Below are 17846 nucleotides of genomic sequence, written 5' to 3'. Positions count from 1 at the left end.
ACCTGACTGCATCTGAAGGAGCAGTTTGCTATAATCTGACTGAATGATGAGCAGTTTATAGAGAAAGACATGCCAATACACTCACATCAACTATTTACAGGATCTGTATTTTAAAAGTCTTGGAAGACAAAGAGAGATGACAATACACAGATGTTATTTTCAAAAATGCCACATGGCAGATGTTGAACGTAAAAACAAGATGACAGATGGCTTTCTTATGGCTGCCTATTAAGCTGAATAGGAGAAATGATTCACCCTTTTATAAATTGCACACTTCACCTTTGAAACCGATAAAGCCAAATGAAAAGCTAAATTATGCATACTTGTTAAAAAGAAAAGAAAAAGTCTGGTCTCCTCCTGCTTCGGTTACATTATCTACAAGCTCTTTTTAGATGCATTAGCCAGATAGTAAGGCTCTTTGGGATTTTGCTTGGTAGTTGTTGAAGTAACAATATATATTGCAATACCACTGTAAAACAGAGTAACTTTTGTAAAGTGTACAGCAGGGGTTCCCAATGTTTACATTAAAGGGTCCAAATCAGAATTTTTATCACGGCCTGTTTCGCCTCGTGTGGCTCTGAGGAAGAGAAGGGCTAAATATAATTATGACAAACCAGTATTTTTAAAATTCCCCTGAGATATAAGCTGCTATGGTTCAACACAGACAACGGACAGGGCAAAAAGTGGTTTCTTTATTTACAATAAAGATAAAGAAAAAAGAATACTTAATCACCCAAAGTATATTCACAAATGTGTACAATAAATGCAAAATAAGCAAACAAATCAATTGAAACAAACCTGCTAGAGGGAAGGAAAGTAAGCAGTGCCAAATCAAAGAAAAATAACAAATGAAACACCCACTTACTATTCCTTCCCTACCTCTAAATAACATAGAAAATAGAAAAATAAAAACATTTTGGGCGTCACACGCCCCTTACTAAACTGAACTACAAATTACTACTTCATAACAAATCAAGCAGAATGGCTTTGTGCTGGCTTGTGGCAAAATAAACACATACTTATCTGTCCTTTCAACTTTTAACTGTTTGTTCTCTTCATCAAGTTTTATTCTCTGGGAGGTTGAAATCTTCATCTATCCACGTTAAGCCTTGGATGATCTCTAGATGTCATAACAACAGTCATGCAGGGAAACTTTGCATATTTTGCCTTCGATTTTATTTCGGCCCGTATTCTACAACTAAACAGTTGATTTTTTAAGGTTTATGCATTTATCTATGAAGGAAATCCTTAATTTGACTCCTTTTCGCATTGTCTTGAAATGCGAAGTGGAGTCGGTCCGGATTGAATACCCTTATGGTCTGGGTCTGGATCTGGACCAGAGTATAGACTTGGAGAAGCCCTGCTGTACAAGACAAAATGATTGATTCATACATCCCACTGCACAAAGAGTAGCAAAGGAGAAAAAGAATAAAAAGAGAAAAAAATTTTTTTGATTGTTTTGGCTTCAAACTGTTAAGCATTATGACAGGAATAAAAAATAAGTGATTAAATTTTTTTTTTTTAATTAAGGACACCATGGAGAGATTTAATCAATCAATCGCATAATATATTTGGTTGAAAATTGACCCCATCTGCTCAATCTGAATTGATATGTAGATGAATCTTGAATCTTGATTATATTTTTCTTACGAACTTTCTTCACAAGATTTTTACAGCAAAAGAAAGAAATTCATACTGATTTAAAATGACATGAATGTGAGTAAATGATGACAATCTTTTATTTATGGATGACCTAATCTTTTTATTGACACTGAAATATGCAATTATGTTGAATATGAATATTTTTAAACCAAATGTATGAATGTAGTAATAAGGAATTTAAGTAATTGAGTCATTTATTCAATTGTTTCGTTTAAATTGTTGATTCATTCAGGAATTATTATGAATAGGCAATTGAGCCATTTGTTCACTTGAATAGTTCAAAAATCTAGAAATTAAACTCTTGATCAGATGGGCTTAATATTTTAATTTGAAAAAGTGAGAAAAACCACACAATATTGTTTCTAAAATGAGGATTATTTACTGGACTTCATCAATATCAAGTTCACATTTTAACTTACATGTGTGGTATTTGATATCTATTCATTTTCTGTTCGGCTTAGTCCCTTTATTAATCTGGGGTCGCCACAGTGGAATGAACCAGTAACTTTCTCCCAAGAACCCACTGCAGCTCCATGTAGCCTGATGTTGTATAATATGATGTAAATATAAAGAAACTTAATACAGGACATACTTTCCTCGCTATCAATTTTAGGTCATAACTTTCGGATCTCTCTCAAACAGCAGAAGTTACACGTTTCTTCATTTTCTGCCAAAGGAACAAAAAATTTCCTGAAACAACCGATCTCCAACAATTCACTGTATATTCCTCATATAATGCTGACTTTTCCAATAGCATCTTCACACGTTCTCCATTACTCTCTTCTTTCTGTTCTACTAAAGTGCCTGGTCTACTTGTTTTTAGGCATTGTCTTGGGACATTCCCTTGTAGTTTTCAGAGGAAATGAGGGTAGTCTAGGCCCCTAGTGCTCTCACCAGGGTCCCATGAGCTGTGTAGCTGACAGTGATGCATCAGTGCGTGTACGTGCTTCTTGCTTACTTGCACCTTTTTTATCACTGTTCGCGATCTGCTGTTTTAACCGAAAATGTCACACGCTTCCTTAACGTTCACACTTCATCTGCTGACATCACAGGAACTTCTGCTTCCTCTCTGTGAGGTATCATTTGTTGTTTGCTCATCTTTTTGTAATCATCATCGTCATCTTTTTTAGGTCTGTAGTGCTTAATGAAACTTTCACATCTCTAGATTCCATCTAAGAGCTTTTTACTGCATGGAATGAAGTGTTCTGTAGGAAAATAACCAAGCTACAAGCATTAGTATATTGTGTGAGAAAAATGAACATTCTGTGATTGATTAAGGAGCTTTTTTTTCAAGGGGAAGATTCACAATGAATGTATTGTTTGAAGAACTGGTAACGCAACTTTTTCTGGACTGGAGTTGGCATTAATTAATAACATAAGAATAAATTAATAACAATACACTCTGGGCAAATTTACTACCCTTTTGCAAGGTTAGTGGCTGTTTTTGCCCCAATGACTTTCATTAAAATATATATATTTTTTATTTCAGTGCCATGACACCATATAGCCATACATTATTGATTATTGGTTGTTTATTGATTGCTGTTGGGAAAATGTAAATATTTCTATTTGTACTGTTGATCATCAGTTACAGTGTAAAAAGCTTAGTTTCTGGCTTTTACACTGAGTTATATACTTTTTTGTACAGGCCCATCTAAAGGGTTAATGGTGCCAACTGATGATCAGCATTAAAAATTACAAATGTTACCAACAACCTAGAATGCATGACTATATTGTGTCAATGCTTTGCAGTCAAAAAATGTTGCCACAACGGAAGTCAATAGGGCAAAAATAGCCTCTAACATAAGCGTAGCAAATTTAACCAAAATACAAGGGTAAATTAATTTTTAACAACTCGGGCTTATTAAAAATACACCACCTTCATTTGTGAAAACTGTAAAATATGTTGCTTTGGGTACATTTCAGATAAGAAATCCAGTAGAAGGCGCTGTCTACATTTTTGCATATCTACAATACATTACTTAGGGCACATTTTGACCATACCAGAATAGTTGTTCATGTGGAGATAGAAAGGTGAAGCAAATGCATTTGATTATAAAACATAGACTCTGTTGATATTTGTTTGGTGCGATGAACTGCAGAAAAATAATATGGCACTCTTAATATTAAAGTGGGAAAAGGAACTGTATTCTGTTGGCATTAAGCTGTCCTGTGGCATTTGTTTGTTTTACATAGAAACTGCTGCAAATTTTTTTTATATTTAGGCCTATTTAATTATTTATTTATTATTTATGTGCAATAATTAAGACATAAAATAAGATAGTCAAATATAATCAACAACGAAAATGTAAATGAAAACTGTATTGTGTTATTTTAATAAAAATGTTAAATAAACACTGTACATCTCTCTATATTTAGGCTAAAACACTGCTTTATTTATTTATTTTTTTATTTAGGCCTACTTATTTGTGTTTGTATGGATGTTTGTACTTTCATTTTAGTTGTCTTTTTTTTCTTTAATCTTACTCTCCAAAATGAATCCCAATTTCACTTACATTTACAATGATAATAAAGCTTGTTAACAAGTTTTTATTGATTAATAAAGGAATTATAATATTTTGTTTCATTATTTTATCTTCAGTTACAAGTAGCAGGATATTTACAGCTACTGTATATTTCTATCCAATCGCATCCCATCACGTTGTGTCCCCTAGCGGCATACTCTCGGTATACCTAAAAACACGTTCTTAATGCTTTAGTGTAGCAGCGGTACCAGTTGTGGCAATAATGGTCTTTTTGAAGTGTCACTCACTGTATGTTGAAGTATGTTATTGCAGTTTCACAAAAGTGTAGGCTGAAACACGTATTTCCAATCAGCCTATTCGTTTGTTGTTTTCAGAAATCATTAAAAAATCTAGTAAATTAAAAATGATATCTCTATATGATATCTTTACATGTTTCTCTTTGTCTGTGAAGCCCTGTTTAAAAAATCTGGGTGTTATCATTGATGATAGCTTAAGATTTGATAAGCAGATTAACGCAGTGGTCAAATCCTGCTTTCGACTTTTAAAAAGCTTCGACTTTTAAAAACGGTCAAATCTATTTTATCTAGAAAAAATTTTGAAAAAATAATTCCTGCTTTTATTACTTCAAGATTGGACTACTGTAATGCGCTATATTTTGGGATCAGTGAGACAACTCTATCCTGCCTACAGCTAGTTCTAAATGCTGCTGCAAGGCTTTTAACCAGCACCAGAAAATTTGACCACATCATACCAGTACTGCGCTCTCTGCACTGGTTGCCTGTGCACTATCGTGTCACTTTTAAAATTCTTCTCCTGGTTTTTAAATCTCTAAATGGCTTAGCTCCTTCCTACCTGCCATACCTGTTGACTGAACATCAGTCTGGTCGGTCTCTTCGGTCATCAAACCAGAGACTTTTATACATTTCAAAGCCGAGGCTGAAATGCAGGGGTGACCGGGCTTTCGCAGTAGCTGGTCCTACTTTGTGGAATGCTCTGCCCCTCTGTATTAGGTCTATTTCATCGCTGTCTGTTTTTAAATCTAGGTTGAAAACTTACCTTTTTGATTTGGCATTTTATTAGTAAGAATTGTTTGTTTTTAGCTATAATAACTATTAGTGAGATTTGGTTGTTTTTACCTATATTAACTATTTGTGAGAATTGTTTGTTTTAGCTATAATTTTATACTTGTTCTTTGTGATTTATTGTTCAGCACATTGGTCAACCTTTGGTTGTGTTTAATAGTGCTATATAAATAAAATTGACATTGACATAAAATATTTATTTAAGTTATTAAAGTGTTAAATTGTATAAAATATATAATTAGAAAATTCACTTAAAGTTATTATTTTTTTGCTTGTACCAAATATATTTAGTGTCCATTAATTTACATTATATGGGAAAAAAGAAAATAGTCTCTTTTTATGTTCAGACACAGAGAAAAAAAATGTTAACAACTTGTGAAATCTCCTTTCTTATAAGCTGAAAGAGAAAAAAAGGCACAGTTCGCCCTTTGCAGATCTGTTTGCAAACAAAATTGTCACAGCATTGATTCACATCAGAGTGATTGATCCTCAAATGTGTGCATACGTGAGCGTGCATGCATTTGTGCTTCTGTGTGTAAAGTAGTGGCAGTGTGTGTGTTTTCTCAGCTCCTGTGTGTGATCATGTCCAGGCGTCCAGACGCTTGTATAAGGATGGATGGGTTGGCCCTGTGGAAGCCAGACACGAGAATACAGAGATTCCATTACGTAGTGCATGTGTCTCTCAGCACAACAACACAGGAGCCGACAGCTTCTGCACACTCAAACAAACCTGAGGCTCCTCGCTTCTGTGTTTACACACCGAGACATCAGACTTCTGCACTATATCTCAACTTCAGACCGGGCCAAAACACCAGTTTCACACCTGAATACACTCTGACATTATATAGAGCTATTCAACAGCGCTTCTAAGTGCAGTCAAATGGACCTTTTTTGCTTTGTTTATGAGGTGTGCTCAGATTGTGCTTCGAAATTAAATAATTATTAATTGTGGTTTAAAAATGATTCATGTCTTATGTCATGTTCAAAAACAGACGGAATGAAGTAATGCAGGTTTTAAAGGTGCCATATACTGCATTGGTTTAATAAGAATTTATTTTAGTTTAAATTGTTCTCTGATATCTATAGTTGGTTCAAGGCTTTGGGAAGTTCAAAACATTTCAAGAAACAGTTTAATAAGCTCATTTATTACTCCATTTAATACTCCTATAACCAGAAGGTCCAGGATTGACCTTATATGGTTTGTGTTGTGAATATTAATGAGCTCTGCTTTGACATGCTGCTCCTACAGATACACACACACGCATATACACAGAGAACGATGTATGCTGAACACGGACAAAAATAAACCCAATCAAAATAACTTTAGCCTATTTTTCTCACCAAATTTGTTGTGGTTAAAGACTAAACTATAATTAAACTTGACAAAAGAGAGATATAGAGATGTATCACATTGTATTTTGAAGCTATAGTCAAAGAAAACAGCCAGGACTAATGTCAACCTCTGCATGAACAGATGACAGTTGAGCTGAGTGATTTGACACGATTCAGCAGTCTCTTGCTGCGTCCCAAATCGCATACTTATGCACTATTTTACGCCATTTTGTAGTATAAATAGTGTAAGTAGTGTGTTCACATTGAAAACTCTCAAAATAAAAAGTGCACTTTAATTACCCGGATGATGCACTCATTCAGCCGCTAAAATGAAGTGTGGAATGATGGACACTTCACGCACTCAACGACCGCAGGTTTGCTTACGTAGCGGAAGGGGCGGAGCGATCGGACGCACATGTTGAATAACTTTATTTATTTTGGATGGTGAAAGCAAAATTCTCCTACGAGAGTGATTATAGCGCCTCCCGATGGTGAATGCAGCAATACTCACAGGGGTGATAGCGTTCCGGCACCACGCCGGATTTCCGGCGTACTGTGGCTGCGGGGGGAAAAAATCAGGTTCACGGATATTGATCTGTCATTTCTCTAGATTCACAGAATTCACTCACTGCTGAAAGCGCCGGATTGTTTTTTATTAAGTGCCATTTTGTGTGCTCGTGAATCATCTTTTGAGTGTAGACGCCATGTAAATAAAAGATTAATTGTGTAATTTAGAGAGCTTTATAAATTATAACGGATCTTTGTGAGATCTCTATGAACTAGTGACGCTTTTTAGTGATAATAAGAGGAGCGTGCTTTGCACTTTCCAGGCTATAATCCATTCAGAATTTGTATGAAACTTTCGTTTTCGGCACATATACGCTGATATGTTTTGGGAATGACATCTGCATATTTACGCTGGGTTTATTCTCGAAATAACGGTGAAGCAATAGACGGGACAAAAATATATTTCCCCCTTCTCCTTAAACAACTTAGTGTTTCAGCTATGAAATAGTTCAGTTTTGTACGTAGCCTAATGGCAAAGTGTTTATATGTAGTTTCGTTTTTTATTCAGCTTATTTAGAAAAACGTTTGGAGCATTTTTTATTTGTTAAAAATAAGGTTTTTTTAACGAACAGCGCCCAGCGGAAGACCATCATTGTCTGTTTGATCAGTTTGCCTTCTCAGATCATCACGACTTGCCTAAAATAAAATATATAAAACAGTTCAAGTATAAAACAATGGTAGCTTAAACGTTAAAGAATGTGTGCTATTAGGCGCATAGTTTGCTTATAAAAAGCTTGCAGGACATCGAGGCGCCAGAGCAATCACTTGCATTTTTTCAGTGGGAGCAATTTAAAGTTATCCGTCATTTTTGCTCACAAGTACGAGTAATACATCAAAAAACGTTACAGCGTTTTTATAAAATAAAGAAAACCAAAATTATGCGCTTTCTGTCGTCTGGTTTTTGAACAGGAGCGCTTAACAAAATGAAGCAAAATGTATATGCCTCACAGACATAATAAATATATTTATAGAAAGCTTTAAATTATTACTTAACGAAATAAAACAAATCGAAAACAAAAACACTCCTTCATGTAATCCGTAAAGATGAATTTCTGAGTCCAAGAAGAGATTGCCAGTCAGGATCTTTGCGACACTGACTCAGAATAAGTTTATTAATAAATAATTAAGATATGTCCTTACTCTTTCCTCGACACATTCATTGTTATTTGTTTTTGCCGGTGCTTGGGGCGAGTTTTAGCTTATTGTGTGCGCTTGTACGCGGATTCACAGTAGCAGTTTTAACATGGAGTGACACGACATCTGACGTACAGATGACACTGGCACATGCCACTGAGTGTAGTGACACTTCCGGTGGCACGTCCGGTTTTCCACTTTCATGTGTCACTCGCTAGTGGCATGTGTAGTGACCTGTGTCACTCAGAGTGTCGCGCTGCATGTCACTGCAGTGACATCGACACCCGGCGAAGCTTATGACATTAATTAACACGAGCAAAACCATATTTAATCATCACGCGACTTTTAACCTAATTTATCGCGTCGCAAGTTAGTTTATTTGCTGAGCTACTCCACAATGTTTTAATTTAAACGCTTTTATTTTATGTATTCGTAGTCATACTTCCGTACGTAATATAGTCATTTGACAGTACATGTCAGTCAAATTTATTGTGGCATGCTTATGTATGGGAGGGGTTACACTTATCTGTTGTACTGTATATTATTGCATCCTGGCAGTTCCTTTGTTCCCTACAATATGGACTTCTCTATGTTTTTAATTCATTCATTTATTTTATTATTTAACTTATTTTCATTTTAAGGTATTTTAAATAATATCCTTTAAAAAGTTATAATAAAATGCATGTTGAAAACTCATAACATATATGCATGTAAGATAACAGGTGTCATTTGCCTAATAATTTTTAAATATTAAAGCAAAGAGACTTAAAGATTATTGTGCTTATAACATGCTTATACTGACACCTACTGGCACATGTCACAAGATCACTGACACTGGCATGTGTCACTGACATTACTGGTATGTGTCACTGACATTACTGGCATGTGACTAAAAAGAGCCACTTGACAATAATGATGATCAGGGTTACACATAGGCTGTTAATATATTTGGGCCCAGGGGCCCACAAGTTATGTGTTAAAAGTGCGTTGCATACATAGTACCCCCACCCCTACTCACCTCAGGGGCAAGGAAAAAAAGTTCAGGCTCAGGAATTTTTTCCACTATCAGCCCTGTACTCACGGCAGGTATTACTTGATAATTCAGTCGTTTATTTCACTGATTTGGCAACAGTCAAAAGTCATCAGGGAAACGGTTTGAATTTCCGCTTAGTAAAAATACATAAGTGTGCCATTTGGGACGAAACTACATACATATACTATCCTGTTGAGTGTGTAAGTGCATAAGTACTTAGTGCATGAGTGCATAGTGTATAGTGTGCCATTTGGGACGCAGCTTCTGTGTTTGTTTAAACATACGCATTATTTCACAATAAACATGATAAATTAACAAAAGATGTAACTAAACATACCTTATGCCTCTTCATAGTGGAGATGAATAAATGTGTAATCTGTAAATCTTGCATTTTGCATTCTGAAGCGATTTTGAACATGCTTCGTGCTGTTGTTGCCCAGTATCGCATAGTAAACAATTTGGGACTCGGGTTTTCAAAATAAGAGTACCACATGTATAGCAGGTAAAATATATGCTTAAAATAACTAAGGGGTGGAAATTTTCCCTGTTGTATCACTAGAAAATGTTTGGCTTACCAAATGCAGCCTGAGGCGTGCATATTAATGATTTCATAGCTTTTTTATGATTTCAGAGTTGCATAAGAACAAAGTCCCTTTAAGGCAGGGGTGTCAAACTCAATTCCTGGAGGGCCGAAGCCCTGCAAGGTTTAGTTCCAACCCTGCTCCAACACACTTACCTGTAGGTTTCAACAAGCCTGAAGGACTCAATTAGTTTGATCAGGTGTGTTTAATTAGGGTTGGAACTAAACTGTGCAGAGCTGCGGCCCTTTTGGAACTGAGTTTGACACCTATGCTTTAAGGCAAGTCATTTCACTCAGCGACATTCTTTAAAACACCTCTCAGGCAGTATGCTCGGCCATTCTGTCTGAATGGGGAAACATCAAATTCTCCAAATCTGTTTGCCAAGCTTATGATTATATTACATATTTGGAGTCACGAATAAAATTAAACAACAACCGTCTCATAAGTTTAATTTCTAAACGTTTGTATCAAACAAAAGCTGCATTTTTTCAGGGTGCCCAATCTAATGCACATGCATACTCAAAAGGAATGAGATCACAACACCAACCTCACTTATAGCCGTTTTACATATTATGATCCTCTGGATCGGTGTTTCTCAACCATGTTCCTGGAGGACCACCAACACTACATGTTTTGGATGTCTCCTTTGTCTGTCACACCCATTACAGGTCTTTCAGTCTCTGTTAATGAGCTGATGATTTGAATCAGGTGTGTTTGGTTAAGGAGACATGGAAAATGTGCAGAGCTGGTGGTCCTCCAGGATTGGTTGAGAAACACTGCTCTGGATAATGCTTTGTCAGATCGCGCTGCTCTTCTGAAGTATTTCACAACTTGGTCTTGATGGTGAATCACCTCCAGAAATTACAGCGACACTTTGTTTATAAGTTTGTTAGTGTTTGAGTAGTAGCTGTCACGTGATGTTCGTTTGACAGGACTGAGTGAACCTCGCATTTGTTTCATACAGATTACAAAACAAAAAACGTTTGTTTTGAAGTGCACTTGGTTCATTTAAAACTACAGATTTCAAGCTGTATTTGGATATATTTCTCATGTCTTCGCTGAGATTCCAGTGCAGTTGTTGACCGCAAAACCTGTCGTAAAAGCACACTTCTGATCCAAGCTTCTCCCCCAGAGAAACGTTAGTTTATAGCGACTGATGATTTGCTGCTGTTCTAGTAGATGGTGCCTCATTAACCATATTGACCATTACACTTTTCCCATTCAAAACTATACAAGTGACATGTCTTGTGTATTCTATAGTCTTTGATATGAGTCTGTGTTCTCTTGATGACGTCAACTGCTCTTTGTGTCTGGATAAATGACCTAAAGTACACATACATGCAAATAAGAAGGGTTTGGCCCCTAAGTCACAGTTTGTTTTGTCTTTTGATTGGCCATTTGTCCATCAGGGTCTTACACTCATGGAATTAACATGAGAACTAGGAAACAGTGGTGTCTGAGGCTTACAGTGCATCCATTATGATCTTTTATTATTCCGCTATGCCTTGGTATACCCAGAAATATACCTTTAAGTGTATTTTTTTTTAAATAAATGTACTTTTTATATTTATGTTCTAATATTATTTAAACTAGCATTCATTTTTAGTTTGTTTTACATAGTGAGAATACAATATTCTGAAGAAATAGGACTAAAAGCTAAATAAATATTTACAATTACAATGTTATAATTCTTATTATTCTAAATAGTGCATAAATAATACCAAGATATCACAGATCGAAACTTGCATTATTTTCTTTCCTCTGTTTCTGAACATAAAAGATGGCATTTCTTTTTTTTTTCTCCCATTTTTCCCCTTATTTAAACTAGCTTTCATTTTTAGTTTGCTTTACATTGCAAAAACAGAATATTCTAAAAAAATAGGACCAAAAGCTAATGAAATAATAATAATTACAGCGTTATAATTCTTGTTATGTTAAATAGTGCATAAATAATACCTAAATATCACAAATTGAAACCTGCGTTACCTTCTTTTCTCGGTTTCTGAACATGATAGATGGCATTTCTATTTTTTTCCTCCTATACAATGGAAGTAAATGGACACCAACATGATTTTGTTCTTTATACCTCTATACACTTTTTCTCAATCATTGTTTCATTTTCTTTATACCACCATACACATTATATAGAGCAATTCAGCCGTAGCACTTCTAAATGCAGTCAAATGGACCTTTTTTTTGCTTGGCTTTAAAAGTAGATAATGTGCTTACTTTTGTGTTTTGAAATGAAATAATGCAATTACTGAACAGGTTGTGAGACTCAGCCATTTCAGGAGGAATGAATCATTTCATTCTGTTTGTCTGTTGCTGAATCACCACATAGGTGAGTTTAAAGACTGGTGCAAGAAAGATATGCAAATGTACTGTAGATATGCAGTGTATTTTTAGAATAAATGTTACAGACAAAAATAAAACATCTTCTATGCTTCATTAATGAAATTATTGCCTAGACATGATGCGCTTAAAGTAGATGAACAAATGGCATAGTAAGGATGTGCTTTTGGAAACACATTACATCACAGGGTTCGCAAAATGTCATAATCCATGATAGCCTTTCAGGCAGGCACTCTTTGGTGACTTTTTAAAATAAAAATAAATAAGTAAATACATTTACTAAATAAAAAAGTTAGAATGGCATTCATTACTATATGCTTTTTTGAAAATAACCACATTTTATTTTATTTATTTATTTATTATTTTTTTATTTTTTTATTTTTTATTTTATTTTATTTTATTGCATTTTAATTTTATCATATTTAATTAAATTTTCCTTCAGCTTAGTCCCTTATTTATCAGAATGTTATATGCAGCTAATGCCCTTTCAGCAGCAACTCATTACTGGGAAACACCCATATGTATCACAGAAATGCTTACTGGCCGGAGGAACTAGCAACCATCTTGCTGTGAGGCAACAGTGCTAACCACTGACCCTCTGTGATGCCCATTTTTATTTTATTTTATTTTATTATTTTACCTAAAAATCATGTGAAAAACTGGTAGGCCTAACTATATCATTTTATTAATATTATTATTTCAATCAACTTGGCACTTAACAGTTAGCTAATTGGTACCAGTTAGCTAATTCAAAACTCATATTAATAGTGGCTTCTTGATGCATGAAAATGACATCCAACATAGTTACCTAACTTGTGAGAAAATACAAAAGCATTGAAATGGGTTATATGTTTCCTCCTATTAGGATAGTCAGACGGGCAGGGTGGGTTCATTATTGGTAGCCAGACTGGAAAACATAATAGCCCAGGGACGTAGGGTTAGCAGTTTGGTGAGCCCAATGATTTGTTGACTTTAATTTTAAAAAGTGGGTAAACAAGTTGCTTCTAAAGTGATTTTTTTACTTTACTTTAAAATGTGAGTAAGCCCTTTGCCTAAAATAAAAATATTCTTAACAGTTCCAAGTTAAAACAGGTTTACTCGTTTTTTTTTTTTTTTATGAAGTCAACTGGTTGCATTTAAGGCAATGGGTTTACTCACTTAAAAGTAAATGAACTAATCGCTTTTTACAGTGTATATTCATGAAAATGCTAAAAATGCATGTTAACAGTAGGTCAAAACAGGGCTTCTGTTTTGTATTAATTCTTTAAAAAATATACTATGTCCACTATAGCAGTTATTAACATACTAGTAAACAGTCTTATTTTATAGCACTTGAAGCGCTGCGGTTATTAAATAACTCTATAAAAAGTCTATGAAATAGTCTGTTTTATGTCTGCTAAGACTTTATTTTGAGTGTCCACCAGCAGACGAACTGTAGGTAACTTTTTAGGTGCATGGTAACTTTTTTTTTCTAACCCATAACCTAATAGTAACTAGTACTTTAATGAAACTTATTTGGGAGTAAGCATTGTGCTATAAATGTTGTTGTTTGTTGGGTGTCTGATACATTTTTCTCTTCATTCAGGATTTTTTTTTTTTTTTTTAAATCGAGCAGAAAAACAATATTATGTAAAGTGTAAATTGAATACCTAAATGGATATAAGTACAGAAAGTCAATTATATGTTTGTCTGCAAGTGTATGTGTGTGAAGTAGGAAGCATGTGTGTGTGTGTGCATATTTCATGGCCAAACGCTCAGCTAATGGATGGAAAATATCTCTACACACTCAACGCACTTAAAAAAAGGCCCTCAGAAGTTCCAGAGATGGGCTCTTTTTCCACTTGCTTTCCTTGGCTTGTGTCACTTCTCTGAAGACAGTTATGCTTTAAATCTGCTTGAAGTGCGAGTTGTTTTATCTGAAGTTTAAATCGCAAGGGTAAAAGCAAATGCACAAATTATTCCTTTGAAATTCAGTGTGGTTAATCTATTAAGCATTAGGTTTTGACCTAATGCTTTTTAGTTTTCAAATAAAATATGCTAATGAGATCAAAAACTATTTAGTTATTTAAGGATTAATACAATGTTAGTGTTGGTAAAGTTTTCTTTATTACTACTTTGTGTTGCAAATCAAAATGTGTCACTTACTTTATACTTTATGACGTTATCCTTTAAACCAAGGGTTCCCAAACTTTTCAGCCCGCGACCCATAAAATAACAATGCCAGTGACTCGTGACCCCCAATATCTTCTGGGGCGGTTATAAATACAAACCTTGCAAACCAATAAACCCAAGTCTATTCTTCATTGATTTTTTTAATTGTATGTCAGTTTTGTAAATGTGCCAGAAAGTTTAACCTGGTGTTATAAAATCTGCTGCATCTGACGCTATTGCTGTGTCTTTAATATGATGTAATTACCCCAGGGTTCAAAATCCAATAACTAAAAGCTACTATAGTAACTATATACAGTAGTATATAGTAACTTTAAAGGATTATTTTTTTCCTTTTTTTAGTAGGTTTTGGATATAATATGGTAATTCTTATTGTTTAATAAAAATAAATAGATTTTTGGAAATCACCAGGCGCCCCCCCCCCCCCCCCCCCCCCCCCTTTATTGACCCGCGACCCTTCGGGCGGTCCCAACACCCACTTTGAGAACCACTGCTTTAAACAATTGGATCTCCCACTAAAAAGTTGCATTTCCGGAACATTTTCAGAACATCCCTGCTGGTGTCAAGGACATTGTCTAGAAATAAGGGTTCCAAGAAGGTAATGGTGTTGATTAAAGGGTTAAAGCGTTATTAATTGTATTAAGAATGCTTTTAGCCTGCTTCTTGATTTATTAACTGTGGTGGAGACAAAATGAAATGAGCTAAGTCAGGCCAAATTACTATTTATTTTTATCTGCTCAATATATGCTAAATGGTAAGTAAGGCTGGTTTTTCTGTGAGAGACGCTCAAGCCATCTACCAGTTTACCAGTTCAGGTCACAATAAAACGCTGCTAAGAGGACATTTGGGATTTTAATAGAATGTTCCTATTTGGTCTTCTGTTGGTTATATAATAATTTTCTCTATATGATTTTATTCTTGGTTATTTTATGCTTGTAAATTCATTCATTCATTCATTTTCTTGTCGGCTTAGTCTCTTTATTAATCCGGGGTCACCACAGCGGAATGAACCGCCAACTTATCCAGCAAGTTTTTACGCAGCGGATGCCCTTCCAGCAGCAACCCATCTCTGGGAAACATCCACACACACTTTCACACACACATACACTATGGACAATTTAGCCTACCCAATTCACCTGTACCGCATGTCTTTGGACTGTGGGGGAAACCAGAGCACCCGGAGGAAACCCACTTGAAGGCAGGGAGAACATGCAAACTCCACACAGAAACGCCAACTGAGCCGAGGTTCGAACCAGCGACCTTCTTGCTGTGAGGCGACAGCACTACCTACTGCACCACTGCCTCGCCGCTTGTATAATTCAATAAGTCTATAATTTAATAAAAAAAATCTATTGAAATTTTTTTCAAAAGGTAGGTTAGATTATATTTATTTTTAGATTGTGTTATATTTTTTTATTTATTAAAAAATGTGTGGTGCAGTATATTTAATGAATTTGCATTGTTTTACTGTGTGCTGGGGTAACAGTAGGGATGCAATTATTATAGATTTTGGTTGCATGATTATAGTCTGAGGAATAATCATGGTTTCAGTTATTACGATTATTATGCAATCAATAATTTCAAAACACTGCTAGTTTATAAAATCACATCAAAATTCCTTATATTTTAAAGTGTTATTTCAAGAGTTTGCATTTACCCTGTAGATACTGCTTGAGCTCAGAGATAATTAACCCTGGTCATTGAACATAAGGGGGTACCATAGGGGTATGAGATCAGGTAGTTTTCGAGAGCTCCCCCTGGTAAAGGTGGAAAAGGGGGAGATGGGGTGGATGGGGGGATTCGCCAAAAAGCAAAGATAAGGAAGTAATACTAGAGGGGCTATTTATAGTGAGTTTGGATTAATCAGATTGGTTTATTAAGGATTACAGATGGTAGACCAGCCATGATCAATCATATCATGTGCTCCTCTCGAAATTAGTTTATAAAAAACTTCACACTGTAAAACAAATGACAGAACAATGAATAAATAAATAAAAATAAGAATAAATTAAAACAATTGTGTTTGTTTAATGTAAATCTACATATTTGCAAAGTATTTCCCTTAAAAAAAGTCATTCTTAGAAATCTTATTCCTTCTTAATCCTGTGTGTGTATTGGCCTTGGTGTACAAGCGCGGAACTTGAAACCAGCGCACAGTTAGCATAACTTTGTTTAATTGCTGCTGTTTTGTTCCATGCCGAAATGTGTATTTTTTATTTGGCATGTACATCGCGATTACACTGGACAACCAAATGCATTTGTTTAAGTGTTTTAGCAGACTTGCTAATTCTCAACACCTGTCCACAGCTATTAAACCATCTAGATTTACAGCAAGAAACATTTCCTCACTCCAGCATCAATATGATGAATGACAAAAGAACCTTACTTTTGTGAAACTAAAATAATGTAAACATATTTCTTATATGTTGTTAATGTACAGATCTAAATTAGGAGGACTTGTGTTTTTAAAGTTTAATATCAGTCTGAGTGGGTTTTAATGATAAGAAAATAAATGGCTTTTCAGCAAGTAGTTTAAAGTAAATAATGGGATAGTCAATGAAGCTTTTAAAAGTCTCTTTAGTTGATCCTAAATCTTTGGTTTTACAGATTGTTAATCTCTAAACTTCACAAACTTTGGCAAAACTAGTAGCAGCAACTAGTTTTCTTTTTCCTGGCCATCTTAGCACACGATCTGAGCAGATCCTGTGAGCACCAATTAATCACTAATGTCAAGGAGAGGACAAGTCTATGAGCTTTTTTTGTTAATTCAAGAGAAATGATACATTTGTCAGCATCTACTGCTGTAAGCAGTAAAATGCTGTATTATTATTTGTTATTTCTGATTATATCATTAGAGTTCTGATTAAGTGTGTGTCATAACAAGAATGTGGAGTGGTTTGTGATGCTATGTTACATAGAAACGAAAATAAGCAGTATACTGGAAGTAGAAGCAGAAGCATAGTGTAAGCTAGGGCATGAGGATACATGAGCAAGTGAAGGTGTGCTCTCAGCAGTTTGTTCAGTAGCCCTTAGGTGAACAGTTATTTATAGACCTGTACATGAATTAAAAATCACAAATGCCGAGGTCCATTTAAGGCTGAATCTGCGGAGACCTGATATTTCGTTCCAATGATGCCCTCGTGTAGCTAATGACAGGTTTCTCTGAAGTGTTCAGACTTAGCTCTGCAGCATACAGTGTTCAGCAGATTGGTTTACTGGCCGCCTGCTGAAAAACCTGAATCAGGGAAAAAGTATCGTACGTGGTCCCAGGGAGCTTCTCAATAATGTCCTGAGGCGAGATACCTCTGGATGAGCAAGACCAGAGCTCAAGAGACTTTTGACACTTTTGACATGGCAAATTTTACAATATACATGTTGAAATTACAAAGTATACGTTTTAACAAACCTTATGCCTTTATTTAGGCGATGTAGTATAAATGTAGTACGA

General features: G+C 35.2%; 1 protein-coding gene and 1 long non-coding RNA gene across 25 annotated transcripts in view; both read left to right on the top strand.

Moving 5' to 3' along the window:
- kcnq5a (potassium voltage-gated channel, KQT-like subfamily, member 5a) overlaps positions 1-17846 on the top strand; it is a 248828-nt gene that overhangs the window by 117586 nt on the left and 113396 nt on the right. The window lies entirely within an intron of this gene.
- Positions 3009-12454, top strand: LOC147841093 (uncharacterized). The gene is made up of 4 exons (XR_015506056.1): positions 3009-3405; positions 5473-6741; positions 9558-9955; positions 10156-12454. It is a non-coding gene; the product is annotated as an uncharacterized LOC147841093 (long non-coding RNA).

This window comes from Danio rerio, chromosome 13, assembly GCF_052040795.2.
Source record: "Danio rerio strain M-AB ecotype USA chromosome 13, GRCz13ab, whole genome shotgun sequence".
NCBI lineage: Eukaryota > Metazoa > Chordata > Actinopteri > Cypriniformes > Danionidae > Danio > Danio rerio.
The sequence above is the reverse complement of the archived record's forward strand: the minus strand, read 5'-3'. Positions and strand labels throughout refer to the sequence as shown.